Consider the following 19,899-nt stretch of genomic DNA (forward strand, 5'->3'; position numbering starts at 1 on the left):
CACGTCCATGACAATAGTTGGATTGATGAGGATAGAGTGAAGCCATGGATTGGTAATATGTGGAATGATGTCTTGATTGCCTGTGGTGAAGTGACGGTCTATTTGTATTATCATTGGACTGTTCATCCAGAAACCCAGGTTATGTTCCATGGACCTGGGTGTGAATCTTGCCATGGCAGATAGTGGAATTTGAATCCAATAAAAATCTGGAATCAAGAGTCTGATAATGATCCTGAATCCATTGCTGATTGGTTCAGGGAAGGAATCTGCCATCCTTACCTGGTCTGGCCTACATGTGATTCCAGACCCTCAGCAATGCGACTGGTCTTTAACAGCCTTCTGGGAAATTAGAGATTGGTAATAAATGCTGGCCTAGTCATTGACTCCAATATCCCATGAATGAATGAAAATAAATCTAAAGAATGTAGCTGTAATTTCCCATTGAAGAAATGAGTTCATGAAGTGCAAAGGAATAATGCTCACAATCCAGTTACACCAAGGGTTCACCCTTAGATGTTTCAACAAGCCATTCAAGGATCCTGTGGGCACCAAATGGGATAGGTGACTAGTTTCCATATCAACTCATGGGATGCTAATGGTGTGCAAAATGCCATTCAAAAAAAAATGCTGAACGTTCAGCTCAGTGGGTGGAGAAAAAGATTATCTGTTGTGAAGGGATGGTTCTGAAACCAAAAGTGCCACATATGACTACGACAATGCCATAGTCAGAGAGACTCAGAAAGTAATTGATGAATTCGTTGCATTGGAATCTGATAACAATGAATTTGATGGTATTAAATTGCATAGATTGTGGTTAAACACTTTCTGTAGAGGTAATTCAATCAATAAGCTGAGCTGCATTCATTTAATATTCTTTTATCACATTTCAAAATGGCACCCACTCATATTGATACCAGCTATTCACATTTCAGGTGCTCAAAGACCTTTTGCTCAAAGTCACTGAGCTGGAGGCTGAAGGTGGACGCTGTAACAATGCACCAGGAAGAGGAAAATTTACCCTGGATGCTTTGCACCAGGAGGCAGTCACACCACTTAGAATAATAGGGTCTTCTGGTTTGGTCAGTGGTTTGTGATGAGAGAATGTAACTGTGAGCTAGGTGGGTAAGTAGACATAGAGGCAGAGGATTAACTTTTGAAACAGTCCATGGATTGGAGATTCTTTCAGGGCGAAAGTGAGGACTGCAGATGCTGGAGATTAGAGTCAAGATTAGAGTGGTGCAGGAAAAGCACAGCAGGTCAGGCAGCATCTGAGGAACAGGAAAATCGACGTTTCACGCAGGAGCCCTTCATCAGGAATGATGAAGAGTTTCTGCCTGAAATGTTGATTTTCCTGCTTCTGGGATGCTGCCTGACCTGCTGTGCATTTCCAAAACCACTCTAATCTTGGAGGTTCTTTCAATCTGTCTGGTTGAGAGTGAGGACTGCAGGGTGGATGAGAAAACTGACCATGGTACCTTGGATCAAATGGGAATGCCATTCAAGTGGAGGCAGGAGGTGAAACAAGGTAAACAGTGACTGTTAAGGATAGCAAAGAGAGGAGGATTAACACTGTGTTCTGCAGCAAAGTGCAGGGGTCCATGTTGTTTGCCCAGTGCCAGGGTTCAGGACATGTGCTCAGGTCTAGAGAGAAACATAGGTAGAAGGAAGAAAGAGTTTGTCTATAGAGAATATGAGAAGCTAGTCACCCTCAAAGCTTATAAACTCTGATTACTACCTGAACTACGTGCAAATTGACAGAGTACATATAATTGGAGAGACAAATGCTTAAAGACTGGTGTGGGCGCAGTGAAATCCAATTCATGGGCCACTGACAATAGTTCTGAGGAAAGTGGGATCTGTAGAGTCAGGACAGTCTACACTTGTCCTGTGCTGGGACCAGTGTTCTTATGAACTGCATAACTTGAAAAATAGAGAAGCTTTTAAAATAAACTTTGAGGCAAGGGATCAAATGTGAAAAGATGTGATATGTCAGAAAGTATAGACAAGGTAAGCGAGAGAGTCATTGTCATAGAGTCATAAAGGAAAATAGTTTTATGGGAAATGAAGGTCTGAGAATAGCAGGAAGAGACAGAGAGGCAAAACACATGAGTGCAGCAAAATGTAATACTAAATGTTGCAAAGGTTATACCTGTACCTTCACATGCATTCATGGCAAAGTCAATAAATTGATAGCATTCATTGAAAATAAAGGTAAAACACTGCAGATGCTGGAAATTTGAAACAAACACAGATAAACTCAGTAGGTCAGGCAGCATCTGTGGAGAGAGGAACAGTTAATGTTTTGATCCCGGTGTGACTGTTCTTCAGTTCTGAATTGTTGAAGTGAGCAAACACAATCATCGGCAGTACAGAGTCATGGCTGCAGGATGACGAGAATTGGATGTTGAATATTGTGAGGTTAAAAATCACACAACACCAGGTTATAGTCCAACAGGTTTAATTGGAAGCACACTAGCTTTCGGAGCGACACTCCTTCATCAGGTTATAGGGTTGTGGGATTGTTGGATTGTGGGAGGAAACTGGAGCATTCAGGGGAACCCCATGCACTCACCAGAGGGTGGCATTAAACCCAAGTTCCTGGCACTGTGAGGCAGCAGCGATAACCATTGAGCCACCATGCCATCAATCAGGAGGAAGAAATTAGAGTAGGAGAAACTAGCTAGCTAGAAATTGTTTTCAGGATGTGACCAGGAGAGTAGACAAGGGTGAATCAGTAATGCTGTGTGTCTGGACTTTCAAAATACTTTTGGCAAGGTTCCACACAAAACATTAGTCAGGAAAATTAAAGCTCATGGTATCAAAAGTAATATATTGACATGCAGAACTGGTTGGCTGACAGGACGCAGAGTTGGAATAAATGGATCCTTTTCAGAATGTGATCAGTGATTAGTGGGTGCTGCAGGGTTCAGTGCTGGGACCCCAGCTCTTCACAATATCTATTAACTATTTAGGCAAAGGAATTGAATGCTGTATCTCCAAATTTGCAGATGACACTAAGCTGGGTGGCAGTGTGTGTTATGAGGAGGATACTAATAGGCTGCAGGGTTTTTGGACAGAGTGCTGCCATGTCCTCCATATATTGTCTATAACAATGGCCCAGATAGTCAAATCATTATTTATTTCAGTTCAACCAACAGAGATTGAAGATCTGTATTGGGACCACATTGAATTCCTGACACAGCTGACCCTGAGGAAAACTGATTATTCTGTTGGGCAATTCACCTACACCTAGAAACCTCAAAAAATCCCTTAAGGTAGGTGAATTTCAAAGCTTCTGATGAATGTAAGCTTAGTAATTACTCAGATAATGTTAGAGGACTAAATACTATTCTAACGACTGGGTAACTATATACTGGCTCAGCACTGAGTCACCTCCTCCTCTTACCCAATGACACACTCCTGATCCCTGCCCCCTCAGCCTGAAGTAGACAGGCGGGAGGCTGGAAGAACACAGCAAGCCAGGCAGCATCAGGAGGTGGAGAAGTCGATGTTTCGGGTGTAACCCTTCTTCAGGACTGAAGACGCTCAACCTGAAGGGCCCCACCCCTCCAATTAGGTGGCCTGCTTCCTGAGATCTGACCCCACCATTTACCATGAGTTCTGATCTGAACCCCCCTTCCCAGACCTGACATCCACTGTGCACCCCACCCCCATTAATTGAAGCCAACCCCCCTCCCAACTCTGACAGGAACCAGCACCCGCCTTGGCTCCCCAGTCCTCCCCTGAAATCCAGGCAGACACCTCCATGACACAACCTGACATAACTCATCTGCGTAATAGCAACTAACTTAACGCCTCCCACATCCTGGCATCTGATCTGACATTACCACCTTCAGGAGCCAACTGGATTCCCTCCCCAGACCAGACCTGTTGACATACCCTAAACACTCACCCACTTGTCTGCTACTCCACCTCCTCAACAACCTGGTACCCTCCTCCCTACACCAGCTTGACACTTTAACACCCTACCTGCCTTCCTGCTACCCTAGCCCCACAGTCACTTTAAATACTTACCCTTTCACATAAGCAATCCATGTGGCTGGACATTTAAATCACAGAACACGATGTACTCAGTACTGCAAAAGCGGCTGTGTTTTCGATACTAATCTTCTTCCCTGCTGGCTTCAAGAATTCCTGGATTGGTTTCCTCTGTTTCGCAACAGGACATTGCGGTTCAGAAATTTCCAGCGTGGAAGTCATCTAAAATTTTCCATGTACATTTTTTTTGTCTGATCAGTGTTGGAAATAGGCTTTCCAACCCCAATCAGAGTGTCTGGACCCACTAATGTCTATCGTACCCATGTAACCTGTAATTCTTTATTAATATACAATGAACCACTTCTTGTTCAATATGAGTTCCTCTTCCAGTTAGACCAGTAAGTGGTGTTCCTCTTCTCACACAGGCACTGGAAGTCCCGGGTAGGCAAGGGAAACTTTCGATATGGCACAATTTTACAGGCTGGAAAAACAAGAAGGAAGGTAAGTACCCACGGCCTCAGATCAAGTCTCACTGTTATTTTGGGCAGGGGTGATGTAAAGAGGGTGGTTGCATAATGTTTCCAACAGCCAGGAGATTAAGGGCCACAAAAAACAATTTAAATCATGGCTGCAGAGCTGGGGAGTTTATGGAAACTGTATTAAGGTGACAACATTGAATCTCTACGGTGTGGAAGCAGTCCATTCAGCCCATTGAGTCCTTTCTAAAAAGTATCTAGCCCCCTATTCTATCCCTGTAACCCAGCATTTTCTCATGGTCAATCCACCTAACATGCACACCTTTGGCCGCCATGATGGTGCCAGTGTTGAACTGGGATGGACAAAGTCAGAAGTCATATCACACCATGCTTTTGGAAGCTTGTGATTTCAAATAACTGTTGCACTATAACTTGGTGTCATGTGACTTCTGACTTCATCTTTGGACTGGTGGAGGAAACTGGAGCACTCACAGGAAACCCACACAGATACAGGGTGGTGGGGGGAATGTACAAACTCCACACAGGCAGACACCTGAGGTTGGCATTGAACCTGGGTCCCTGACTCTGCGAGGCAACAGTGCTAACCATTGACCCACTTTAATGCCCGAGGACAAATTAGAAATCTAAGCAGCTCTGGTGTAACTAAAGTAAAACTTTGAATACTTTTTTAAGGGCTCCATCAAAACTGTGCTAAAGGTGGAAAGCATTTATTTAAATGGTGAAAAGTGAGAAAATAATTTAGGAAAAGAACTGTGAAAGAAATGGGGATCATTTTTTGAGCCACTGTAAGCTGGAAACATCCAGAAAAAGAAATTAAAGGAAGCCGGATTCATCTCTTAAAGTAATGAATAGTGAAAGCCATTTAGTAAAATCGTGAATAAAGTAAACATCATTTATTAAGGCTACAGGCAGTGAGATTAAGTCACTAAAACTGTTAATGAATTGGGAATCATTTAGTCAAGGATTCATCCAGTGAAACCAGGAAAAGGTGACTATCCTCCATTCAGGCTACAAAAAGCAGGAGTCCTCCATTTTAGCTGCAAAATGTGGGAAATCCCTGCAGTGCAGCATCACAGAGCAGTCATGTTACTATTATTATAATATTATTCATGATTTGGAGATGCTGGTATTGGACTGGGGTGTACAAAGTTAAAAATCACACAACACCAGGTTATAGTCCAACAGGTTTAATTGGAAGCACACTAGCTTTCGGAGCAACACTCCTTCATCAGGTGATAGTGGAGGGCTCAATCGTAACGCAGAATTTATAGCAAAAATTTACAGTGTGATGTAACTGAAGTTATACATTGAAAAATTGATTGTCTGTTAAGCCTTTCATCTGTTAGAATACAGTGATAGTTTCACTTCTTTCATGTGTAAATCACAAAACCTTTTTTTTTAAATATGTTGCATTCTCAGGTTAGCTGTTAACAATGGTGATAGCTAGACTATATGTTGAAGGTGTTAGCCCCCTGTGTTCTCTGTCTATGCCATGATGCTTAGATTGATTCTAATCTAAAAAGTGAGATAACGGAGTTTTACATAAATTCATGCAGTTTTTGAGCTCAGAGTTCTACATGAATGCATGCAGTTTTTGAGCAAAGTACAATGTAACCCTGCAAGTACAAATTCACCCCACAAAATAATTGTGTGCATGTGGGTCTTTGTCTGTCTGTGTGTGTCTGTCTGTCGAGGTTGGGGGTTGTGAGTGTGAGAAAGTGTATGTGTGTGTGTTGCACACACACATGCACCTGGTGTTGTGTGATTTTTAACTTTATAATATTATTATACAACTTCAGGCAAAATTTCAAAATTTTATCTTTTAAAGACATTTTATCAGCAATAATATTGACAAGAAGATTGTATTTAAGGGATGAGTCAAATAGAATTAACAATTAGACACCTTGGAGAAAACAACTCTAAAGATGGAGAATAGCTTGGAAACTAGATACTGAATCAGAAGCTGAACAAGTTAATACATTTTATATATAATAAGGAGTAATGGGACAATTCTATAACTTACTAAAAGGTAAAAGAAGCAACATACACCATTGAAGTGTTATAGAAAGGATTTTTAAAAAATACTTTAATCACACAAAAATATAATTTTGAAAGAATAAGACTTAATAGATGGATTCAACATCTGAAAGAATTTATAGATGAGTCCATTAATGATCTCTGTGTGTGCGGTGGTATGAAGCCAGTATTCTTGAAGACAGAATTGCTGATGAGACTTTGTCAGAAGTATTGACTCTAGAGAAAACCAGTCAGATAGTGAGTGAATCGAAAATCTGGAAGTCATACAAATCAAGACTAAGAGGGGAAAATCAACCTTTGCACAGAAGATCAATGGAGTCCATTCAATTCTGAAGATCCTTGAGCTACTACAGCACATATGAGGACCTATATAGCAAGTAGATAAGGCTCCAGACATTAATAGTCCTTTTTAGCACTGTGGAGCAAAGAAGCTTCTTAGGCACATACATTGTCCAGCTATTAACATTGAATACCTTGCCCCACAGACACAAAGTCATTTTCAGAAAACGTAGTCATGCAAAAGCAAGAAATCAAATAGCTACCCGCATAAAGAGCTAATGAAGTAGGAACAATCTGCAATAGAAGAAAATCTGATGTGTACTCATGAGAAGTTGACCAGGTCTAACTTTTTGAGAAAGCTCATATTTATGTTAATGGCCATTTTAAGAATTTCAGTTCAATGCTATTGAGAACATCACCATATTATCAGATAGTGATTCATGGTTAAGAGAACACTGTCCATATCTGAGAGCAGTGCGACTAAATGTTCCAGGAGATATAACATTTAAGAATAAAGGTATGCTATGAGCAACTACATAGTATAAGGAATGGCAAATTGTGGAAGATCTATATGTACACTTCACAACCAAGAATTCTCAGTCATGAGTGGAATTGGATGTCTTGATCTCAATCTTCTTCAAATGACAGGAAGAATTAAATTAGTTTAGATTGAGGAATAACCAGCCAAATGTAAGATTTCATAAGCCTTCCAAGACTTATGGTAACACCTGACAGAAAGCAAAATCCATTGAGATTAGTTTTGTTGGCATAAAAAAATTGCTTCACACCATCACTCAGATGGGAATCTGTGAATATATTGATTTGACAGAAGTATTTTCCATTGCTATCAACACCTAAAGAGAGTTCGGACTGCATGAACCAGCAGGTTTTGGAAGGAATCTCAAGCAATGAGGTTGCCAATATGCAGTATTACTCAAATACTGCTAGAAACCTGAAACAAATGCAGAGGATGTTGGAGAAACGTTGCAGTTCTGTCAGCATCTGTGGAAAGAGAAATAGAGTTAACATTTCAAGTCTTCTTTCAACTGAACAAAATAGGCAACAGCCATTCTTAGGTTTTTTTTAGAGTCAACCATAAAACATAAACCAAGATTGGCTATTAATTGTTAGTCATCATTAATGGTACATTCCCCTTGTCAACACCTTTGCTGATCAGAATCTATTTGTGAACCAATTGACATATGCTTCTTATGGAGTGTAAATGTTACCTTTCCCTTTTATTGGCATTTCTGGTTCAGAACAGACTACATTTTCTGAAAATGACCTTTGGTCTGACACGCAAAACATTTAATTTTAATAACTGGACAATGTCTGTGCCTGCGAGGCTTCTTTGCTCCACAGTGCTGACAAAGACTATTAAGGTCTGGAGCCTGACCTATTTGCTATACTAAAGGAAAGCCATACAAGACTGAAAACCTTAACACTGTTTTTCTCTCTCGACAGATGCTGCCAGATCTGCTGAGTTTCTCCAGCATTGTCCGCAGTTGTGTGAGCAATACTACTTGAGCCAACTGACATATCTGTAAGTGATATAACCAACGCAGCTTGGTGAACAGATAACTATGACGGATTCAAGTCTGAGGTAGCTCAGAAGAGGTAGCTTCTAGCAGAATATTTCACTTCCTCACTTCCTCAAGAGGAAGCCTTAGTAAGACTAGCAGAGATCATGCTAAGCGGGAAGCAATCCTCAAATAGTAAGAGTGAGGAAAAGTTGAGTTCACCATTAATGCAATTGCTTTAGGCAAACTAAAAATCAACAAAGCAATCAACAAGTTGAAGTAAAGAGAGTTAGTTCCTTCTAGATCTATAAACTGTTTGTATAAAGTACAAATCTGCCCTCTACGAGCAACCAACACCCAATGACGAAGATACTGCAGTGTTTAATTGCATGGAAGGTATCTCTCATGAAGGAAATCCAAGAGGTGAAATGGTTTCCAGTTTCAAGGAACCTGCAGACCTGTCAGGAATAGCTTAAAAATAATACTCTTCCATTGAGTCTTCCAACTCCGAACAGAAAACATTCTGGGACAGAGTGAATTTTCAAAGCCAGAGACTTGGATAGAGATGAAGTGGCAGTAAGTATAACTATTTGCACAAATCTATAATATTAATAATGGGACTAAAGCATGGGAGGCATTTAAATAAAATATGGTTCTAAAAGATCAGGAAGTGTTAATACTGAGGCTTGCAATAAGCACCATAATGATGTATTATGGACATGTAGAAGAACAGCTTAGAATCTCAAAGGAACAAGACCTAAGATTCATAGTCTCTGTAACAATGTCTATTCCTTTCAATGTAACTTTCCATTGGTTGTTAACATGAAAAAAAAAGCGTGTTAACTGCAAAAGACTCCTCTAGTTAGAGGAGTAAGTGGTTTCCTCTATCACAATAACCAAGCAGGCCTTGTGGATCCCTGTACCTAAACTGATGATGGCTGTAAGCCTACCACAAAGGGAGGTGTAGACTTGGTTTAGCTGCACGGATAACAACCACTCTACCCTCAACCTGGTAACTGCCCTGTGTGGTGGGATCTCTGGCTTCAGCCTTTTTATAGAAAATCTAGACAATGCTCAACCACTTGTGAATGGACCAGAGAAAATGTGGACACTGGTTCAGAAGTGGGACATGAGAAACACTTCAGATTATGACTATGGCCATCAAAGCCAGATTGTCTTCAACATACTGAATGCCTATCCTGTATACTATATGTAAGGAGAGGGCTATGAGTTGGCAAGTGCAGTCTGATCAGTAGAGCTATTGGTATGAAGAATGTACTGGCTAATGATGACTGACAAATAACTGTCAAGCTTTATTTACATATTAAATCTGGCAGGTTCACACTGGTCAAGGTATTGTCCTGAACAATGATCCAGTAAATGGTCATCACACATTTGTTGTTTCAAAACTGTGAAACAATATGTGCAGCTTCTGGTACATGTAAGTGCACCAGACTGAAAGCTCAACAGGCAAATCTGGCTGTTTCATCCTGCAACTATGCAGTAGCAAAACAAATGGTGTTTGTCACTAGCAGGAATCTGCTGTCCAGCTAAAGCATTGTTATGCCTATCACAGAAATGAGTAATGTGTTATATAGAATTCAGTGCCGGTGTACTGCAGGCATATATATGTCAAAGACTGGCAGATCATAGTCAAACAGCTTTTGGCTGTTAACAACAAGGAAGGTACTGATTACGTAAACAGTACACACTTCCAAAATTCACAATCTGCAATGTTTGATGTGATACTGTGACTGGAAAATGTTCACGAATTAATCCTGAGGGTGTGAGAAGAATTTTGCTGATGACTAATTGAGGATGATCAGTCAGACTTGCAGTGTGGTGCAGTTACGAGAAGTTGGATACTCTAATGCATGGGACCCTGATCTTTGCAGACGTAACAAACAACTACAAATGCTGCGCTTATTTCCATTAAACAAAATAGGCAACAGCCATTCTTAGGTTTATGTTTCAGCATCAACCTTAAAACATTAACCAAGATTGGCTATTAATTATTAGTCATCATTAACTGATACATTCCCATTGTCAGTGCTTCTGCTGATCAGAACCTACTTGTGAACCAATTATCATTTGCCTCTTGTGGGCAGCACAGTGGCTCAATGGGTCAATCCCAGCCTTGGGTTACTGTCGGTGTGGAGTTTGCACATCACCCCCGTGTCTGTATGGGTTTCCTCCAGGTAACCTGGTTTCCTCCCACAATCTAAAGATGTGCAGGTTAGATGAATTAGCTATGCTAAATTGTCCATGGTGTTCAGGGATGTGTAGGCTCGGTGCATTAGTTAGGGGAATGAGTCTGGGTGGGATATTCTTCGAAGTGTCAGTGTGGACTTGTTGGGCCAAATGGCCTGTTTCTACACTGTAGGGATTCTAATTCTAATTCTTATGCAGTATAATGTTACCTTTCCCTTATATCGGTATTTCTTGTAAATTGTCCTGATGGAGTGCAAGGTGCAAAGTTTCAACTAAATGTGTTTTCTTCAGCAATACATAAAACATGAAATTTAATTGATCTGTTTATTAATTCACATATTGTTTATCTTTAGGAATCTGACATAACCAGTTGAAATTTGATCCTAATAGATCATTTTAATAGTTTAATAGTTGTGAAGCTTTCCTTACAAATGAATCATTTTCTTATAATTAAAAAAGTTTTTTTGACAACTTTGTAATTTTTTTGGAAGACAGGTGTGTGGCACTATTGTCACTAATGTTTTTTTCATAACCCAGTTCAGTAGCAACTACTTCCTCAGCAACATCAAGATCTCCTCCTCCTGTATTGCACAGAACATGTGTCGTACAAACTTCAAGGTGCCATAGGAGACTGCAACAACCACAGGAACACCTCAGTCAGTATCAGTGAGGTTGTGTTTAAAACGTCTTCATCTACCTTCAGACCAGCTGTGTCCTTGAGCTGTGGTTTCTGTGGATTGACAGGGGACATGATCATCCCCGTACACCAGTTACAAGAGAAGTATAGGGACTAAGGTAGACCTCTTGACCTTACTACTGTAGGCCTCACTAAAGAATTCAAAGTCAACAGCAGGCCAGGACTCAAAAGGATTTTGAAATAAATTTACTGCCCACCGAAGCTCCTCAGTGTGATCCTCACTGCCCCTCAGGACACAAGAGGCAGAAACTGGTACAATTTAAAGAGATCTTGAGGTGCAGGTTCATAGTTCCTTGAAAGCAGAGTTGCAGGCTGACAGGATAGTGAAGAAGGTGTTTGGTACACTTGCCTTTATTGGTTGGTGCATTGGGTATAGGAGATGAGAGGTCATGTTATGACTGTATAGGACATTGGTTAGGCCACTTTGGAATACTGGGTTCAATTCTGATCTCCCTCATATAGAAAGGATGTTGTGAAACTTGTAAGGGTTCAGAAATGATTTACAACGATGTTGACAGGGTTGGAGGGTTGGAGCTACATGGAGAGGCTGAATAGGCTGACGTTAATTTCCCTGGAGCAACGGAGGCTGAAGGGTGATCTCATACAAGCTTATAAAATCATGACGGGCATAGATAAGGCAAATAGACAAAGTCTTTTCCCTAGCATGGGGGAATTCAAAAATAGAGGGAATAGGTTTAAGCTGAGAGGGGAAAGATTTAAAAAGGACCTAAGGGGCAACACTTTCACGCAGAGGGTGGTGCGTGTATGGAATGAGCTGCCAGAGGAAGTGGTAGAGGCTGGTACACTTATAATGTTTAAAAGGCATCTGGATGGGTATGTGAATAGGACGGGTTTAGAGGGATATGGGTCAGGTGCTGGAAAATGGGACTAAGTTAATTTTGGATATCTGGTCAGCATGGACATGTTGGACCTGTTTCTGTGCTGTACAACTCTATGGTTCTAAGAGTCTAAGTATTTAAACTTGCAATGCCAAGACTTCAAAGCTGTGGGCCAAGTGCTGGAAAATGGGATTAGATTAGGTAGGTCATTGTTTTTGATAGGCATTGATAAGATGGGCTGAAGGGCCTTTTTCTGTGCTGTAGATCTCTATGACTCTAGAGGTGAAGTCACTAGTATCAATGAATTTGAGTATATTTGCACAAGGGCAAGACAGAAGCAATTTATTGGATGAAAGCAAATTACTGCAGATGCTGGAATCTGAAACCAAAAGAGAAAATGCTGGAAAATCTCAGCAAGTCTGGCAGCATCTGTAAGGAGAGAAAAGAGCTGACGTTTCGAGTCTAACTGACCCTTTGTCAAAGCTCAATCTATCGGAAATGTGTTATTGGTCATGAGTGTTCAAATTAAAATGGCAGCATTTCAAAATATATTCTCAGTGTTATTCATGACACAGATATTTCCCCTTTGACTTAACAGTGTTGCCTTTTTGATCCCTTTCACTTGAGAAAGCTGTCTGTTGTCAGGGTTGTTCTGGTCAAAGTATTCACTGCTTTTCGACACATCAGTGAAAATCGAATAACCTTGGAGGAAATGACTTATAATAATTGTTCAAGCTCATTTATTTTCTGAAACCTTGGTTGTGTTGCTCAGGTATCAACAACTTTCAGCACGCTTTCCTCTGTGGAATAGCAGAGCAAACGATCTAAATGCCTCTTGGCGCCAGAAGTAAGTTCTCATGTAATAGATACCTTTTGGTGTTAAAACTGTTCTCTTTGACAATCAACCATTTTGACGTTAATACCTTTTTTTTTCCATGGAAGTGGAAAAAGGGATTCATTTGTGTACAAAATTTAACTTACTTTATAATTTAATTGTTTTGATGACTGGTGGGTTATAGCAATGGATTGAAATGAACAGTGCTCAATAATATCTAGAACCACACAGACTTTGAAATAATTAATTGAGATAAGAAAACATCAAGCAATGAGAAATGGTATGTTACACATGGTATCAAGTTTCAAAGTTTCTCAGCCTCAAATGGGAAATGATATGTAATACCATGGAAAAGATAGAGGTAGACAAAAATGATTTTGACTTTCCAAGCATGCACTTTCCAGTTGTGTCTCTTATGTTTTAGATAAATGCTTTTCTTTAAACAAGACTATAAAGTATTTACTTTGACCTAATTGTGACAGTGTTAAAATAACTCCACCTATCTGCAGTTAACTTTTCACATGTCCTTTTGCAACATGAATTACTTTAAGTGGTTATCCAGTGCCCCTAGATTTATCCTAGAAATTACATGCATGACAATGCTCAGAATGGTATCCAAAACGTGGACCAATGGCATGAAACTGTTTATTTTTAGATCACTTGAATATTGTTTTTAAGCTAACACTTGAGAGGTAAAGTTTGAAAAGTAATCGATGAACTTGATGTTAGTGTCAAAATTTGATACTCTAAAAGATTCTGCAGTATGTTATTATTGAAATGGTAAAATTCTTTATTCTCTCTACCATATCTTTCATCAAGCTTATAAATTACTTTGTAATTTTTACAAACATCCAAATCAAAACTGTCAGAAGTTCACTCTCTGGTTCATCCTCTGAATAACTATGATTTGCCTACTTGAAAGCTGGCACGGTGGCTCAGTGGTCAGCACTGCTGCCTCACAGCACCGCTGCCTCACAGCACCAGGGCCCTGGGTTTGATTCCTGCCTTGGGCGACTGTTTGTGTGGAGTTTGCACATTCTCCTCTGGGTTTCCTCCTGGTGTCCCGGTTTCCTCCCACGATCCAAAGATGTGCCAGGGTTGGAGGATTTGAGCCATAGGCTGGGGCTGTTTACCCTGGAGCGTCGGAGGCTGAGGGGTGACCTTATAGAGGTTTACAAAATTATGAGGGGCATGGATAGCGTACATAGGCAAAATCTTTTCCCTGGGGTGGGGGAGTCCAGAACGAGAGAGCATAGGTTTAGGGTGAGAGGGAAAGATATAAAAGAGACCTAAGGGGCAACTTTTTCACACAGAGGGTGGTATGTGTATGAAATGAGCTGCTAGAGGAAGTGGTGGAGGCTAGTTTAGGAAGCTAGAAAAATTGCAACATTTAAGAGGCATTTTGATTGGTATATGAATAGGAAGGGTTTGGAGGGATATGGGCTGGGTGCTGGCAGGTGGGACTAGATTGGGTTGGGCTATCTGGTCGGAATTTACAGGTTGGACCGAAGAGTCTGGTTCCATGCTGTACAGCTCTATGACTCTATGTGCAGGTCAGGTGAATTGGCCATGCTAAATTGACCTAATGTTTGGTGCATTAGTCAAGGGTAAATGTAGGGTAGGGGAATGGGTCTGGGTGGGTTACTCTTTGAAGGGTCGGTGTGGACTTGTCGGGCTGAAGGGTCTGTTTCCATACTGCTCCAATTAAATCTGAAACTATGGGCTGTGTTTTATCATCAGTGAACATGTAGTTGGGATCATTTCAATATCTGTCGCCACTCAAGATCATTATGTTTTAGAGTCACGGAGTCATAGAGATAGAGATAGTTCTTCTATTAAACAATGGTTGTGTTTGTGTGCAACCCTGCATTACAGAAAAATCACGCTTTAGAAAGAGCACTTAAAGTGTTGGTGATGTAATCGTGTTACAACCAACACACATTTTAAAAGTCTGCGCTTTACAAACTGCCCCCCAATTCGTCAATTGCATTACATCAAATTTGCATTAACAAAACATGCATTTTAGCAGAATGACCTCTACACAGCACAGACACACAAACTTGGGTCCAACTCATCCACGCTGACCAGATATCCTAAATTAATCTAGTTCCATTTGCTAGCATTTGACCAATATCCCTCTAAACCCTTCCTATTCATATACCCATCCAGATGCCTTTTAAATTTGGTAATGGAGCCAGCCTCCACCACTTCCTCTGGCAGCTCATTCTATACACGTTCCACCCTCTGCATAAAAAAGTTGCCCCTTAGGTCCTTTTTAAATCTTTCCCCTCTCACCTTAAACCTCTGCCCTCTAGCTTTGGACTCCCCTACTTGGGGAAAAAGACCTTGGCTGTTCACCCTGTCCATGCCCCTCACAATTTTATAAATTTCTATAAGGCCACCCCTCAGCCTAAGTTGTTCCAGGGAAGAAAACCCCCAGCCTGTTCAGCTTCTCCCTGTAGCTCAAATCCTCCAACCCTGGCAACATCCTTGTAAATATTTTCTGAAACCTTTCAAGTGTCATAACATCCTTCCTGTAGCAAGGAGACCAGAATTGCACGCAATATTCCAAAAGTGGCCTCACCAACATCCTGAAAGCTGCAACATGACTTCCCAAGCCCTATAGTCAAAGCGCTGACCAATAAAGGAATGCCATCTTCACTACCCTGACTACCTGCAACTCCTGACCCTCCAGAAGATGCAGACTAGCCTCTTTGAGTTTTCCTCACAAGGCAATCTTCTCATTCCAGGTATTAGTCTAGTAAACCTTTTCAGAACTGTTTCCAAAATACTAACATACTTCCATAAGTGCAGTGACCAGTTCTGTACTCAGTATTCCATATGCAGTTTCACTGTTGCTTTGTGTCAGTGAAGCATAATCTTCCTACTCTTGCATTCAATTCCCCTCACAGTAAAATTATAACATGTGGAAATGGTATAAAAATGATTTACCTGGATATTACCGGGATTGAGATATAAGGAGAGATTGGATAGGTTGGGACTTTTTTCCCTAGTGCATAGGATGGTTTGGTTGCCTAACAGAGCTTATAAAATCATGAGGGGTATGGATAAGATAAACAACAAAGGTCTTTTCCTTAAGACATGTCAGTTCAATACTACAGGGTATAGGTTTAAGGTGCAAGGAGAAAGAATTAAAAGGGACTTGAGGGGCAACTTTATCACACAGAGGGTGATACGTATATGGAATGAGCTGCCAGAGGATATGGTAGCTTCAGCTATAATTACTACCTCAAAAAGATATTTGAACAGGTACATGGATAGAAAAGGTTTAGAGGGATAGAGGCCAAACACAGGCAAATGGGACTCATTTAGTTTGGGAAACCTAGTTGAGTCGAACCAAAGCATCTGTTTCCATGCTGTATGACCCTATGACTCTATAATTCTATGCCTGCCTATTGACCTACTATGATTTATGGACTAGGACACCAGATCTCGCTATACCTCAGAGCTTCTGCGATTTCTCACTATTTAGAGAATGTGCTGTTTTGTTCTTTCCACAAAAAGCAAAATTTCATACTTGCCCACACAGTTCTCCATCTGTAAGACTTGAATATTGCTGCATATGACATGGACTATCTCAATATCTGAAGGTTCAGAAATGATGCAGATTATTGTGCAATTATCAGCGAACATCCCAACTTCTAACCTTTTGATGGAGGGAAAGTCATTGATATAGCAACTGAAGATGGCTCACCCAAGGATACTACCCTGATGCACTTCTGCATTGAAGCCTGGAGCTGAGATGACTGATCTCCACCACCAATAACTATCTTGCTTTGTATAGGTTTGATTGCAACTAGTGGAGAGTTTACACTTTGTTTCCATTGGCTCCAGTTTTGCTCGGGTACTTTGATGATTTACAGTCAAGTGCCACCCTGATGTCAAGGGCAGTCACTCTCACCTCCTCTCTGGAATTCAGCTCTTTTGTCCATGTTTGAACCAAGGCTGTAATGAGGTCAGGAGTTGAGTGGCCCTGGTAGAACTCAAACTGGGTGTCAGTGAACAGATTATTACTAAGCAAGTGCTGATTGTTAGCACAGTTTATGACGACTACCATCACTGAAGATCTAGAGATGAACTGATGGAGTAATAACTGGCCAGGTTGGATTTATCCAGCAAATTCCATCATCTGGTGTAGAGAAATTCAAGCCTGGGCCTCCAGAACCTTACCTGGATTTCTGGATTACTAATCCAGTAACAATATTGCCTCGTCATCACCTACCTTCAAGGATGCAACCCTGTCAGCTTCAGGAGATTTATCAGCCTTTAGCCCCATGCATTTCCTATGTACTTCTGCTCTACTGATAGTCATTGCATTTATTTCTCCTCCCCTTTGTACCTGTTATCAATAAGTATTTTGGAGTGCTTTAGTGTTTTCTACCATGAAGACTCATGCAAAGTCCTTATTCAACTCCTCTGCCATTCCCTGGTTCCCTATTATTACTTCCCAAGCTTATTCTCTAATAGGCCTATGTTCACTTTCCTATTTCTATATTTAAAATGTTTACCGTCTGTTTTGGCATTAGCTGATAGGTTATCCTCAGTGCAACCCATTTTATTATTATATTGCTATCATACGATTGATTATTTATTATACTTTTGTGCTTATGGCTTTCTTAAATCCCCTGACTCTCAATCTGCTCCTTTTCGTACCTATGTGCCAGGGATCCTAACTTTGTTGTTCTGTCTGTCCCCACTGTTCCATTGTTTCATCCAGTATTAACTCAAAAAGTACATTAATTCAATTTACTGGCCAATTAATCACAGATTAAGGGTTTTATCTCTGGAATCAGTCCAGCCAATCCCCTCTGAACTGCCTCCAATATAATGACATTTTTCTTCGGACTAAGGGGTCAAAAATTGTGCACATTACTCAAGGTCTGGTCTCTCTAATTCTCCACCCAGGCTTGGCACTGCCATCTGGTCATGTCCGGAGACTCTTCACGCCACAACTTGCATCTCTACACCATCCAGCATGGTCCACCACCATCATCAGAAGTGAACAGCAGCATCAAGAAGGGCTGATGAAGGACTTTTGCCGATTCTCCTGCTCCTCGGATGCTGCTTGACCTGCTGTGCTTTTCTAGCACCACTCTAATCTTGACTCTAATCTCCAGCATCTGCAGTAGCCACTTCTGCCTAGCAGCAGCAAGAACCACATTGCAGCCCCTCAGTGGTTCACATGACCAGATGGCAGTGGGTGGAGAATTAGAGAGACCACAGTTTGAGTAATGTGCACAATTTTGGACGCTTTACCCCGAGGAAGGATTACGTCCACTGAGGTTCCCTGTTCTATTTTCTGTACCCAGAGACCCTCGTGGCAATTATCTGTGTAATATCTGATTTGGAGGTGTCAGTGTTGGGGTGGACAAAGTTGAAAATCACACAACACCAGGTTATAGTCCAACATATTTATTTGGAAATACAAGCTTCACTGCTTGATGAAGAGACAGTGCCTCGAAAGCTAGTGCTACCGAATAAACCTGTTGGACTATAACCTTGTGTTGCGTGATTTTTAACTTTGTAATATCGGAGGTGACCTTTAAGACATGGCTTAAAAAGTGCCAAAGATGTCTCATTTTATGAACCTTTATGAAGGGACCTTTCAGTCAACAGGTAGCCTTGTGGGGCTTTCTGTTTAATATTCGTGCGAATATTGCCCGGGCCTGAGTTACAGCACAGTGCCCATTCAGCACTCCAAACGTTGTGCCCGTCAATGTTTACTCTATCTTCAGAGGCAACACAGTTAGAGATACATAGGAATTTGTCCTGAAGTTTAAACACATACAAGCTCTTCTACAATAAATGAACAAATATATCATTGCAGGAATGTAACTGATTTATAATTTGTTTTTTTTTTAACTTTACTCACTCCTTGCTGAGTACAAAATAAATGCATCTTACCCTTGGAATGAAATAATTACATTTATCATAGAATCCCTACAGTATGGAAACAGGCCATTTGGCCCAACAAGTCCACACCAACCGTCCAAAGATTAACCCACCCAGACCTAGTCCCCTATATTTACCCCTGACTAAAGCGCCAAACCTATGCACCCCTGAATATTATGGGCAATTGAGCATGGCCAATTCACCTAACCTACACATCTTTGGATCACGGGAGGAAACCAGAGTACCTGGAGAACGTGCAAACTCCACACAGACATCACCTGAGACAGGAATCAAATGCAGGTCTCTGGGGTTGTGAGGCAGCAGTGCTAATCACTGAGTCACGGTGCCGCCCCTATTTGCTGCGTCATTAATTCTACCTTCCTCGTGAGTTGAAATTGTTAGCTTATCTCTTCAACAGTGATATCCTAACAATTATTCTTGAAAGGCTACAGATACACTCACTAAACACAGCAAAATAAAACCTGAAACAGTAATCACAGCTTTGTAAATTTAAATAACTTCTCGTTCAATTCAAAACACTGCCAATTGGGGTGGAATTCTGAAAACTGTCAGATGGAATGTTTTATTTGAAGTGAATGCCATAGCTTTGCCCTGAAGCAAACCTCCTGATCACCAACTGGCAAGTAGTTACAATATTGCATTGTGTTTAGATGAGACTTGGACCAGGCTTTTCTGCTTGTGTTCCATTCAGGAAATCACCAGCTATGTTTTCAATGAGCCAAGCTGGGTCTTAACCCCTAATGTACCAAGACAGAACATTTTAAAAAGTGAACACCATGCTGAGTCTCAGGTGCAAATGATTCGTTTCAGTATTTTTGATTCTCCAACAACCACAACCATGAGGGCAGTATGGTGGCTCAGTGGTTGGCACTGCTGCCTCACAGCGCCAGGGACCCTGGTTCAATTCCCGCCTCGGGCAACTGTCTGTGTGGAGTTTGTACATTCTCCCCCTGTCTGCGTGGCTTTCCTCCGGGTGCTCCGGTTTCCTCCCACAGTCCAAAGATGTGCAGGTTAGGTGAATTGGGCATGCTAAATTGCCCATAGTGTTAGG

General features: G+C 41.1%; 1 long non-coding RNA gene across 1 annotated transcript in view; it reads left to right on the forward strand.

The window, feature by feature from the left end:
* The window catches only part of LOC122549603 (uncharacterized), a 113,720-nt gene that overhangs the window by 51,864 nt on the left and 41,957 nt on the right, over positions 1–19,899 (forward strand). The window contains exons 2-3 of the long non-coding RNA XR_015756814.1: positions 3,147–3,275; positions 4,425–4,500. This is a non-coding gene — a long non-coding RNA (uncharacterized LOC122549603). The remainder of the gene's footprint in view (positions 1–3,146; positions 3,276–4,424; positions 4,501–19,899) is intronic.

Source organism: Chiloscyllium plagiosum, unplaced genomic scaffold, assembly GCF_037043375.1.
Source record: "Chiloscyllium plagiosum isolate Xiang-an unplaced genomic scaffold, Cpla_swu_hap1 HiC_scaffold_4, whole genome shotgun sequence".
Lineage (NCBI taxonomy): Eukaryota > Metazoa > Chordata > Chondrichthyes > Orectolobiformes > Hemiscylliidae > Chiloscyllium > Chiloscyllium plagiosum.